Here is a 10,848-nt window from a genome sequence, read left to right on the forward strand (position 1 = left end):
TTACTCATCACTTTGGTCAACGCTCGTCGTTTGTGTTATTCTAAAACTTGAAGACGTGAAAGATTTGCCTGAAGGAGTCCAGATGTAACATCATGAGTGCAGGTTTTCAGTCGGTGTATAAGTTTTTGTTACTTCCAAAGAGGAAATTATCTTTCTGCGCTGCGGGCCGGAGGTTAAAAGTCAGATTTAGAAGGTTTGCAGCTTGTTTTGAAACCTTTCAGCTGCATAAATGTCCCCCTTTTTTTTAATTCTAGATAAATAAATGAACCCCCCGATCGTTCCCTGTCGTCACTTTGTTCGAGTCCTCTGATCGGTCGTCGTAGGCCAATGCAAAAAAGGTAAAAGCCTCCTAATCGGGAGGTATTTACTCACATCAGAGGGGCAGAACACCGTCTAAGCAGACTAAAGTGAACCAGAGGAAATCCAACCCAGATGGTAGTTGACTTCGGGTCAGCGTGTGCACTCAGTGTGGGCTCTGAAGCCAAACAGGAACACATGTTTTAATTTATAATATAATATAATTACACAGACGCTTTAGTCATATTTATGTACCACAAAGCATATAATGCTGCATATTTTGTGCAGTTTTTAGTGAACGATGCACACACAGAGATGGTGTGGCAAACTGTGCAGCCCAGCAGGACTGTAAAACTGTTTTCCTATAAAATCTAATTTACTGGCTTTACTGCCACAAGACGATAAAAAACTAGTTCCCCTTGGTTTACCGGACTCATCCTCCTCGAGGTTTAGTTTTAGACATGCCACAAAAATGAGAAAACTTCATTTTGGGAAAGATAAGAGCTCTGTTTTGGTCACGGATCATTAGTCGGCGGAGTCCCTTCAGGCTCCTGCCTCTTTTAGACTCTGCTGCAGCAGCGTTTTGTTTCCTCCTCCTCCTCCATCCTCTGCATTCGGATTTTCTGTTCTCACGCCCCGATCGGAGACACATTTGCAATAAGACCTCCAACGCCGGGGTTCCTAAAACTCACACGGCGTGTTCTTTAACTAATCGGTCGTTTCAAGTGCAGAGAAGAGCAAAGTGACGGAGTCAGATTTAACGCTCTGTGGCCCGCTGGTAACTCACCCTGAGTAATCTGACTCATTACTTTTCTAAGCAGAGCGATCAGCTGGACGGGAATTAAAGCATCACGGCCAACAAAGCTGCCTCAGTGTCGCTCACAGAGGAAGGGAGGGCTGTCGTGTGGCTGCGCTGAAACGCAAATGTGCTTTAAACACAGTTATTGCTGCCTTTATTATTTATTATATTTATTTTATTATTATTATTATTGTGTTTTTTCCTCTGTTTGACTTTAAAAGAAACATTTTCCTGCTTATCAGCCCCAGAGCATGATCAGCCCTCCACCGTGTCTGACAGATAGGAGCGTATTCGTTACCGCCCGCTGCCACGAAAGGATGAAAGGTAGGACTCTGTGTAATTGTCTGTCTGTTAGTAAAATATTTCATGAACCAGTGGACGGATTTTAGTGAAACCCTCAGACAGTAATCGCCCCACGTTCAGCTACGACTCATTAATCCTTGGAGTCAACCAGATTAAAGATAGCCGACACAGCTAATCTAGTTTAATGTGGCTAGATCTTGGTCTGTTTTACAGATAGAGAGCTGAAATCTGGTATGGTTGTAGCTGAGAGTCATCCCCAACACATACTCTGAGGACATGGGGATGCGAGGCAGCGGTCATTCCTTCAAGGAATCCTGCTTTTATTTACTTATGAATTAAAAAAAAAAACAGTTCCTCTTTAATATCCTCAGTGTCCTAAAAAGCAGTTCATACATTAAAACTGTTTAGTCCTGTATTTCATTTTACAGTTTAACTTTTAGGATTGTTGCAATATTTATTTCACTGGGTTTATTTTTTTTTTTTTAAATTGATGCTTTAATAATCCTTATAAGTTCTGATTTATTGTGTTTTCTTTGTGCTGTAGAACCAAAGAAGTCCAAAGAAACTGTCTTTGCGGGCTCAGTAAAGGTGTTTTGGTTTCGATTTGGTACCGGACGGCTTCAGGTCAGCCTGAAATGACACAGATGTTTCATGTTCCTTTTGCAAACCAAACCACTAATATGTCCTGAAAGAATTGGGCTAGTTTTTTAGTTTCTTTTTAATGACTTTCAAACCAAAAAAACATTCAGAATTTGGAGGAATTTATTTGGATTTTCCTTCAGTTTTCATGGAAACTAGATGCTGGAGATTGTGCCCAAAGTGAAAGTAAAACTAAATAAAAAAAACTACATATATTTGAAAACTTTATTTGCATTTATTTCCAACAGATACCAATCCAGTCAATCTTTCAAATTTAAGGAGGCAAATCTTTACGATGGAGTCAGATTCAGTCAGTTTCACTCTCTACGTCTTCGTTTAAAGACTAAAAATCAGCTTTTTAAAAATGTTTTCATTCTTCCATCAGTAATAAAACAGTGAATTACTCAGGTGTAACTTATCATCCTTGATGCAACAACTAAATAATAAACTCCTGGACTGTTTGAATCACTTTGGCACCACATGTCCTCGTCACTGGACGAGCTGTTGCCGACTCCTGATGAGTTAAGGGTTCATCCTTCGTTTCCAGAGGAAGGGAAGCTGTTTTGAATCCGCCGCTCAGACATTTTAATAGCTGATACAGATTGGAGTGGAAACTTGTGGCGCTGTGAAATCCAACAAATTTTTCTATGAGAAGAGAGGGATTAAAGGAGGTCAGAGTGTCGGAGGAGTCTGTGAAAGGGGACCCAAAACAACCAAATATCAGCCTCAGATGTCTGAGATAAACGATGAAAACTGCAACGCAGCAGGAATGTTTCAGGCTGATTTTACAGCTTGGGTGCTGAACCACCCAATTCACCTGCTTTTTAAAAAAATAAAGATTAAAACAGTAGAGATAAACTACATTTCGATGCTTGTTTGTCATATCCAGGTTGTTTCACCACCTTGCAGCTCAGCTGATCTGTGGGAAACAAAGGAAAGGAACATTTCTTTAAAAAATAAAATGAAATGAAAGCATAGTTCTGACATAAAACTAGCTGAGAGATGTTAAAGTGGCTGATTCTTCCCATCCAGTCTGTTCAGGCCTGATTGTTTCTGAAGAAAACAACAAGTTTCAATCTTAAAATTAACGGGGGCCACATTTTTCTCTCCAAAGCTGCTTTATTTAGGCTGAAAACTGAGTTTTAATGGATATTTATGTGATTTATATCATCTGTTTCGTCTGAAAAGAAAGTTGTTTTTCTCCTGTATGTTGCTCAGCTCATAAGTCTGCACGTTATGATGCGTTGATGAACACCTCCAGTATATTCTTCAGTGAAAAAAAAAGCAGAGGTTTCTTTCTTCTGCAGTACCTGGTTTCCATATTTCCACATTTTCTCTGCGTCGACTAATTTTGACTACATTTCAGCACTTTTTTTCTTCTCTCTCTCTCTCTCTCTCTCCCCCTCCTCTTTTCTGCACCACGCTCCGGAGCATTTCCCCTCTCTCTCGCTGCTGATGTTTTGATCCCTCGCCTCCTCGTTTGTCTTCCCCTGAAAGAATGCGAAGAATTGAAGCTGGCGGCCTCCTTCTGATGCTCGGGGGGCCGGAGATAGCCGCCGGACGAGCCGTAACTCCCCGCACCCTGAAGAAAACAACTCCAGGAGAACAGCTCTGGCTCCACGCAGACATTTGTGGCTGATTGTGTTTGAACACAATCGTTGTTTATATAATCCATGTTTAATGGGATCTGCAGGGGCTCACTTATATGTAGGCCCGGTGGTTGTATAGCACCATAACGCTTGAGAAATTAATCATATTAATGACAAGGAAAATGTTAGGAAATGTTTTTAACAGTATAGCAGCTAAATGTGACACTGTGTCCCCCTGGAGCAGTCTTTTACTAACAACATAAAGGCAAAAGTAAAAAGCTATTAGATCGGTTTTTTATTGCCGCCCTCCAAAGGTGAAAGGGTAATATTTGTGTGTCTGTTTTTTTTTTTTGTCTGTTGGCAAAATACCTCATGAACCACCAGATGGATTTTAATGAAACTCCCAGAAAGTAATAATTTAATATACATCTACAACTGATTCACTTTTGGAGCCAGTCTGATTCAAGATGGCCGCCACAGTTAGGCAATCTCGACAAACACAAAAATGGCTAAAACGCGAAGAATTTTTAGTTTTACAAACGTTGTGCTAAAAGTTTGGTGTGGTGGTGGCTGAGAGTCATCCCCAACACATACACAGTGCACAACCTCTTTGCTTAAAAATGTGGCCCCAAATGTTGGGATTAATGATGTTTTTCTCTGTTAGCAAAATATCTTACAAACCATGAGACGCATCTTAATGAAACTCTCAGGAATTAATCAGCGGATGCACATCTACAACTGATTAACGTTTGGAGTGAGTCCGATTAAAGATGGCCACCACAGCTAACTGACCTTAGCAAACACAAAAATGGCTGTAACTCAGTCAAATTGACCAACACTGAGCTAAACCCTAAAGTAGCTTAAAGGCATCCTCAAAACAGAGATTTTGTAATAATTTTGGAATGTTGCATTAGATTGTGCAAAATGTAAAAAAAAAAAGAAGTTTTGATTAAAACGGAAACAACTCATTTTCCATAACAAGATGATCTAAAACTCCTACTTGTCAGGCCTTTATGTGAAGCATTTATTAGCTAAAAACACCAGAAAATATCTCAGTAAGAGAAGCGATAATAAATCAACATCACAGCTGGGTAAACTTTGAGATAAAACTCTCCTTAAAGCCGTATCAAGTTAATAGAAGTGACTCATTCTGGGTTCTTTAGCACAAACAGCCTCATTTTAGATTTTCCTTCAGTCCGTTTTTGTTCATAAAAAAAGGCAAAGTGTAAAAGTCCCGGTCCAGCCCAGCAGACTCTCGCCTAAATATTTTAAGTGGTGCTGAGGAATAGTTCTCCAGGACGGACGTGATTCACGTCATGCTTATATTTAGTCCTCGGATATATAAACAACTAAAACGTCTCACTCTCTCGGTCACTGGAAAAAGCTCCTCACTGCCTGTGAGCAAATGTTTCCTCGACTTCATGCTTCCAGTTTGGGGTGAAAACAAAGAAAAGAAAAGGGGAGAGAGGTGGTGGTGGGGAGAAACTTTCCAAGTTTTCAATTGCAGAATAAAAGACTTTTTTCCAATCCCCTTCTGAGTGTTTTCACTTGAAATGTTTCGTATGAAGATGCATCACTGGGATCGTAACCCTAAGTCAGGAGAAAAGGACGAGGCACGTTTGGCTTAACGGAATAAACGCCTCGCAAATGTTTTAGTTTTGATTCTGGAGGCGGCTTAAATGCAACGCGTCCATTTTCTGTGACCTGGACGGTGGATCTCTGCGGTCCGGAGGGCACAGAAGGAGTACTCAGCAGTGAGGTTAATAAAGGGAACATTTTAAAACCAGTGCAGAGTTTACCAAGCAGCCGGTGTGGGGAGGAGAGCACAAAGATGGGTTTTGTGTCTTTAGGGTGCAGAAGTAACTCTCGCTGCAGCATTTTAAAAGCAACTGGAGGCAATCCTCACTTTATACCTGCTTAAAGTATGCTGGGTGAGAGGAAAGAAAAGTGTGCATAATTTATTTTAAATCAAGAACTCAAAGAAACAAACAGGACTTTTGAAACGATCAAAGATCAAGGCTGAACAACACTGACTTGATGCCAAGACTGAAAACCTACAAGATTTCAGGCATTCTTGAGGAACACTCTCCCTTTTTACCCCTCTCCATCCTTTGTTTTCTCAGGTGGAGAAGTGTGCAGGCGGAGCAGTTCATCGTTTCACCTGTAGGTGCTGCTGCTACACCTGACATCATCAACCACCTGCTTTAGAAACTGAGCTGGGACAAATACTTAACGCCAGTCACCACGGTGATTGTTGGCCTCAGTGATTTTCCTCCCTGTTCTTTTAATTGATGTTTACCTGTGTTCTCTTAGACTCACCTGAATGAGTGTAACGGTTGCTCTCCTCCGTGTGAGTTGCTCTCTCCACATCCTCTGATTATCAGAACTCCTCTGCTGATCACAACCTTGGACTCTCACCTGTAATGACTTACCTGCCTGCCCACTCTCCCGGTCCTTGCCTTCATCTTTTGCCAGTAAAAAGAAACACAAAGCAAGCAGCCTGGATTTCCTTCCGAAGTTCGATTCATGTGATTTCATCCATTAGTCCTCTCACTCCTGGAACCAGGTGAGACCTCTGTTGCTTTCAGATTTCCAAGTGGATTTAAAATTACATTTTTTTTACAAACCTTTTTCAGTCCCAAGTCTCTGTGGTCAGCAACTTGAGTCAGAGAACAAGCTGGAAAAATAAGCAAGCCCAGGATCAGTTTTATATGCTTGTAGAGTCGCGCATCATCTGCATAAAATAATAGTGCACATTACGGTTTTGAAAAAAAAAGTGAGCCGAGGACTGATCCCTGAGGTACGCCACATCTCAGCTGAGGCCACTGAGGATGTGTTACTGATAAGACTGAAATCAAAGGTGCCGTTTGACACAAATGTGTGTGATTAATTCAGAGCCGAGTCTCTAATTCCTCTAAACCCTAAAAAGAAAGATGCTGCGACTAATTTCATCAGAGGCAGAACTTCAGTCTGAAAGAAGCAAAAACCGAACGGTCTCAGCGATCTGCTGATATGATTTCACATCAGTGATTTGGTTTCATACACCATGTGCGGTCAGACATTTTCCTCTTTCCAGTTATTGCCTTTTTCTTCTCGAAAGCGCAGCTGGACTCATCTTGCATTCTGCTGGTTCCTGTGTGATTAATGACGTTAGCCAAGTGCCGCAGGATTCAGAACCAGCCGCAAGGATTCAATTAGTCACCTGACAGCTTCTTTCCATTTATCTTCCCGGCCCCGTCTGAAGCCGGAGGTCTCCTGTCGCCTCAGCGAGCTTTAAATGCTGTTGTTGTTATTGTGGAATGAAGGAGCTTGTGGCTGGTGACCTGTACTGGATGTGCTGCAGGTTTAGCTTCATTTTCAAAGGCAGGTATGGAGACGAACCCTCCTGGGATCTGCTCCTTTATTTGTGTGTGTGTGTGTGTGTGTGTGTGTTTGGTGTGTGTATGTGTGTGTGAAGGAAGGAAACAACCGCTCCAATCAGCTTCCGAGAACTTCAGCTCAGGTTTATTATCCCGGCTCCCTGCAGAGCAGCGACGGTCCCAACCTTCCTCCGTTCAGCTCACAGAGACGAATGTTCAACCGACTCAAACAGAAAAATTGATGCAATTTTTTTTTTTTTGACAAAAATTTGAAACTTTCACATAAACGTTTTTTTTTTTATCTTTCTTTCTTATCTTGGTCTGAACATCCTTGTAAAAGAGATTAATAATCTCAATGGATTTCTATCCTGGTAAAAGAAAGGTTTAGTAAAAATAATAATACATTTTTAAACCTTGAAAATCATTTTATGTGTAGCCTCACACCATCTGCCAGCACTTAGAGTAAGTGTTGTGGATGACTCTCAGCTATTACTACACCAAATTTGAGCTCGATATCTGTAAAATATAAAGTTACAGCCATTTATATGTTTTCTAAGGTCAGTTGACTGCGGCAGCCATCTTGAATCTGTTTGACTCTGCAAGTAAATCAGTTGCAGATTAAAATCTAATGATTACTTTCTAAAAGTTTCATTAAAATCAATTCAGAGCTTCATGAGATATTTTGCTAACAGACACACGAATGAGGCGAATCTGCCCTTTTGCCTTTTGGTTGGTGGAAAACACAAAAAAAAGAGTGAAGCTCAGGTGCAACAAACCAAAGATTTTTCAAACTTTAACACAAAAAAACTTGTGTTTTGGTTAAATATTTTTTTATCAGGAAGGCAGCAGAGTGTTCAATGATGCAGCCTTCAGCAGGCGGAGATGGTGAGCTGAAACGGTCCTCGTCAGAACCTCCACAGAGCCCAACGGTGAGCTCTCTCAGCTCGAGACTGGCGATAATGTGCTGGAATTCTTTCTGCTGGGAAACAGAGAGAGGAGAGCGTCCGGGGGCTCCGGGGTGGGATCCCCTCCACAGAGCCAGGATCAGGTGGAGAGCAGCTGCTGTGTGTGAGACCATCAGGGCCTGGACCTGAACACACATGAAGCAATACGTAGCATCCTGCAGCTTCCAAAAAGACCTGAAACTGAGAACGGTGGACCCTTTTTATCCTCAACTAAACACAAATGTAAAGAGCTGAGGTTATTATCGAGATTATAGATCCAAACATTTGATGAGGTTTTTAATACAGCAGGTATTCCAATATAAGTAAGTAAACTTTATATACAGTACATTGCACCTTTCACAGATACAAAACATCACAAAGTGCTTAACAGAAAGCAAAATAACTAAAAACAAGAAAACCATACGTAAATATAATGACAAAACCTAACTTAAAAGCCTGTCTGAATAAAAATGTCTTGAGATGTTTTTGAAAAGAGTCAGTGGAATCTAAGCATCGAAGCGACAAATTGGGGAGCGTTCCAGAGCCTGGGGGCCACCACCTGACATGCTCGGTCTCCACGGGTTTTACAAAAGGTTCGAGGCACCACCAGCAGACTGGAAGATCTCAAGGTCCTGGATCTTCATATCACCTCAAATCTTCATATAGGCTGCCCTGTAGAAAACCCTGAGGTAGAATTTCTAAGAAATTGTGCTGTGAATGACTCTCAGCTACTGCCACGCCAAGCTCCAGACCAATATGTGTAACTTTCCCTGAGCTGTGACGGCCATCTTAAACTGGGTCGAGTCCAAACGTTCCTCCGTTGCGAACGGTTTGTTCCCGGGTGCAGGGAGCTCTCATCAAACTCTGCTTCAGGCGGGACTTTCTAGTTTTTTACAGGGTTTGTTGTTGTTGTTGTTGTTGTCACATCTTTTCCAACATTCTACAACTGGTCTGCTTTATTCTCCAAAAACAGGCCTCCCTATGACATCAACTTCTAATTACTTTCTGAATTTCATTAAAATCTGTCCAGTAGTTTATGAGATATTTTGCTAACGGACCTCACAATCACACACAAGTGATTATGTTAGTGCCTGCCTCCTATGGCCATGTAAATATTCATTTTTTTGTGATGTTTAAAGGATGTTTTTTAAAATAGAAATACCAAAAGCAACACTACTTTATTCTTCTTCCTCGTTACTAAAGGTTCAGGAGTTTTTTTGTGAAGTTTGACAAGAAAAAAGTTTTTTTTTTTAAAGCTCTTGATTGTGTGGGTTTTCATAAAACTTCTACAAGCAACAACAACAAAAAAAAAACACCTTACACCTTTTGTCTGTGGAGCAACAGGAACATTTGTTTTTGAATTTGACCCCTGCAGTTTGTGTCGTTTCATCCAGCCGGTGCAGACGACCTCTGATAAACGTCCTTGAAGCTGGGATTAATTTGGGAATTTGAAACAGGAAGTCACTGCAGGACGTGACACAAGTCTGCAAGTGCTGAAATCTTCCTGACGACAAAACGTCCACCAACAGGACGTGACTGCGGAGCCTCAACGGAAGAGGGGAGAAATTAAATCATCATGTGTCACAAAGGTCACTGGTTTGTTTCATGAATGTGCAGACGTTTCAACTTTTAGAACTTATCAAGGTAGAAGTAAATTATACCATGAGGCAGGAGCATTTAGTAAACACGGTCTCGATGAGGTTTTTTTGCTTTTCAAAGGTTGGAAATCTTATAGATTTCTCTTTTTCAAACATCTCTCTGAGTTAAGGCCATCAAATCATTATCAGTAGATTGTTGTGGGAAAACACACACACACACACACAGAACTGAACTGTCTGGCCTCCCACGCCGCTGGGATCCGGTCGTCTTGACAACCGCTTCCTCTCTAAGGTATCCTCATGTGAGAAGGTGGAACCGAGAAATGAAGCGTCAACTGAAACCTCACAGGTCTTCCTGTGTGGATGTAATTATTTAAGCTGATAGCGACTGAAACAGTTGTTTTATTTCTAGAATCAGCTAAAAACTAAAAAGATAAATAAATATATTACTATGTCTGCAGTATTTAAAAGATGTGTGCTGGCTAATGCACTCAGAGTGATGGCTTCCTGTTTTTAGTTTCCAATCATAAATCTTATTATTTAAAAGGTCCAGCAGTAACTCAGTCTGCGTCTCTGGCCCTTTATCCACTGCTGCCCTCTGGTGGGGAAACCCCTGAACTACATGTTAATTTTTTATGTTTTATATCTGTGGTTTTCAGTCCGTCCTACAGGGAAAATCAGTTTAGATAATAAAAAATGCTTCAATACGCCTTCGGAGCAGGTTAAAAATAAATACATGCAAGCAAAAATGATATAGCTAAAAAATTATTTAGAATTACGTGTGTATGTTAATAATAAAGTTACCAGCGTTAATGATTAATAAAAATACCTATAGACTGATCTAATTCGTCTCAGCTTTTGATGCTTTTTAAAACTCGAATCACGAGTTTAGAAAAGCTGCTGAAGAGTAAAAATGTTTGATAGCAGCACCGACTTATATTTTCTCAATCATTTTTTTCAGCAGCAAAACGAGCTCCACACCAACGACCCACCCACAATCAATTAATTAGTTCTTCCTTAGAAAGTGGAAACTTATTTTTTTTAATTTCAAAAACTACAATTCAGAGGAAAGTAAACAGATCCAAACTTTAAAGCTGCACCTCAGAGGAACTAAAACAAAGGAGGTTTTTGGATGTAAAGAAATATTCTTGCTTCTTTTGAATAATGATGTTTTATATCTAAATTCAAGGCCTTTCTCAATAACTTCAATATTATTAGAGTTAAAACCATTTTTGGACCTCCAATGTCGGTTAGCTGTGGCGGCCACCTTGAATCAGTTATTTTTCCACATCTAACCATTACTTTCATTAAAATCCGTTC

General features: G+C 40.6%; 1 long non-coding RNA gene across 1 annotated transcript; it reads left to right on the plus strand.

Annotated features, from left to right (window-relative positions):
* The first annotated feature begins 960 nt into the window (after nucleotides 1-960).
* LOC119616699 lies at nucleotides 961-3,967 on the plus strand. Its single transcript, XR_005232673.1, has 3 exons — nucleotides 961-1,223; nucleotides 1,339-1,420; nucleotides 1,944-3,967. It is a non-coding gene; the product is annotated as an uncharacterized LOC119616699 (long non-coding RNA).
* The last annotated feature ends 6,881 nt before the right edge of the window (nucleotides 3,968-10,848 follow it).

The sequence above is a fragment of the Kryptolebias marmoratus genome, linkage group LG22, assembly GCF_001649575.2.
Source record: "Kryptolebias marmoratus isolate JLee-2015 linkage group LG22, ASM164957v2, whole genome shotgun sequence".
Taxonomy (NCBI): domain Eukaryota; kingdom Metazoa; phylum Chordata; class Actinopteri; order Cyprinodontiformes; family Rivulidae; genus Kryptolebias; species Kryptolebias marmoratus.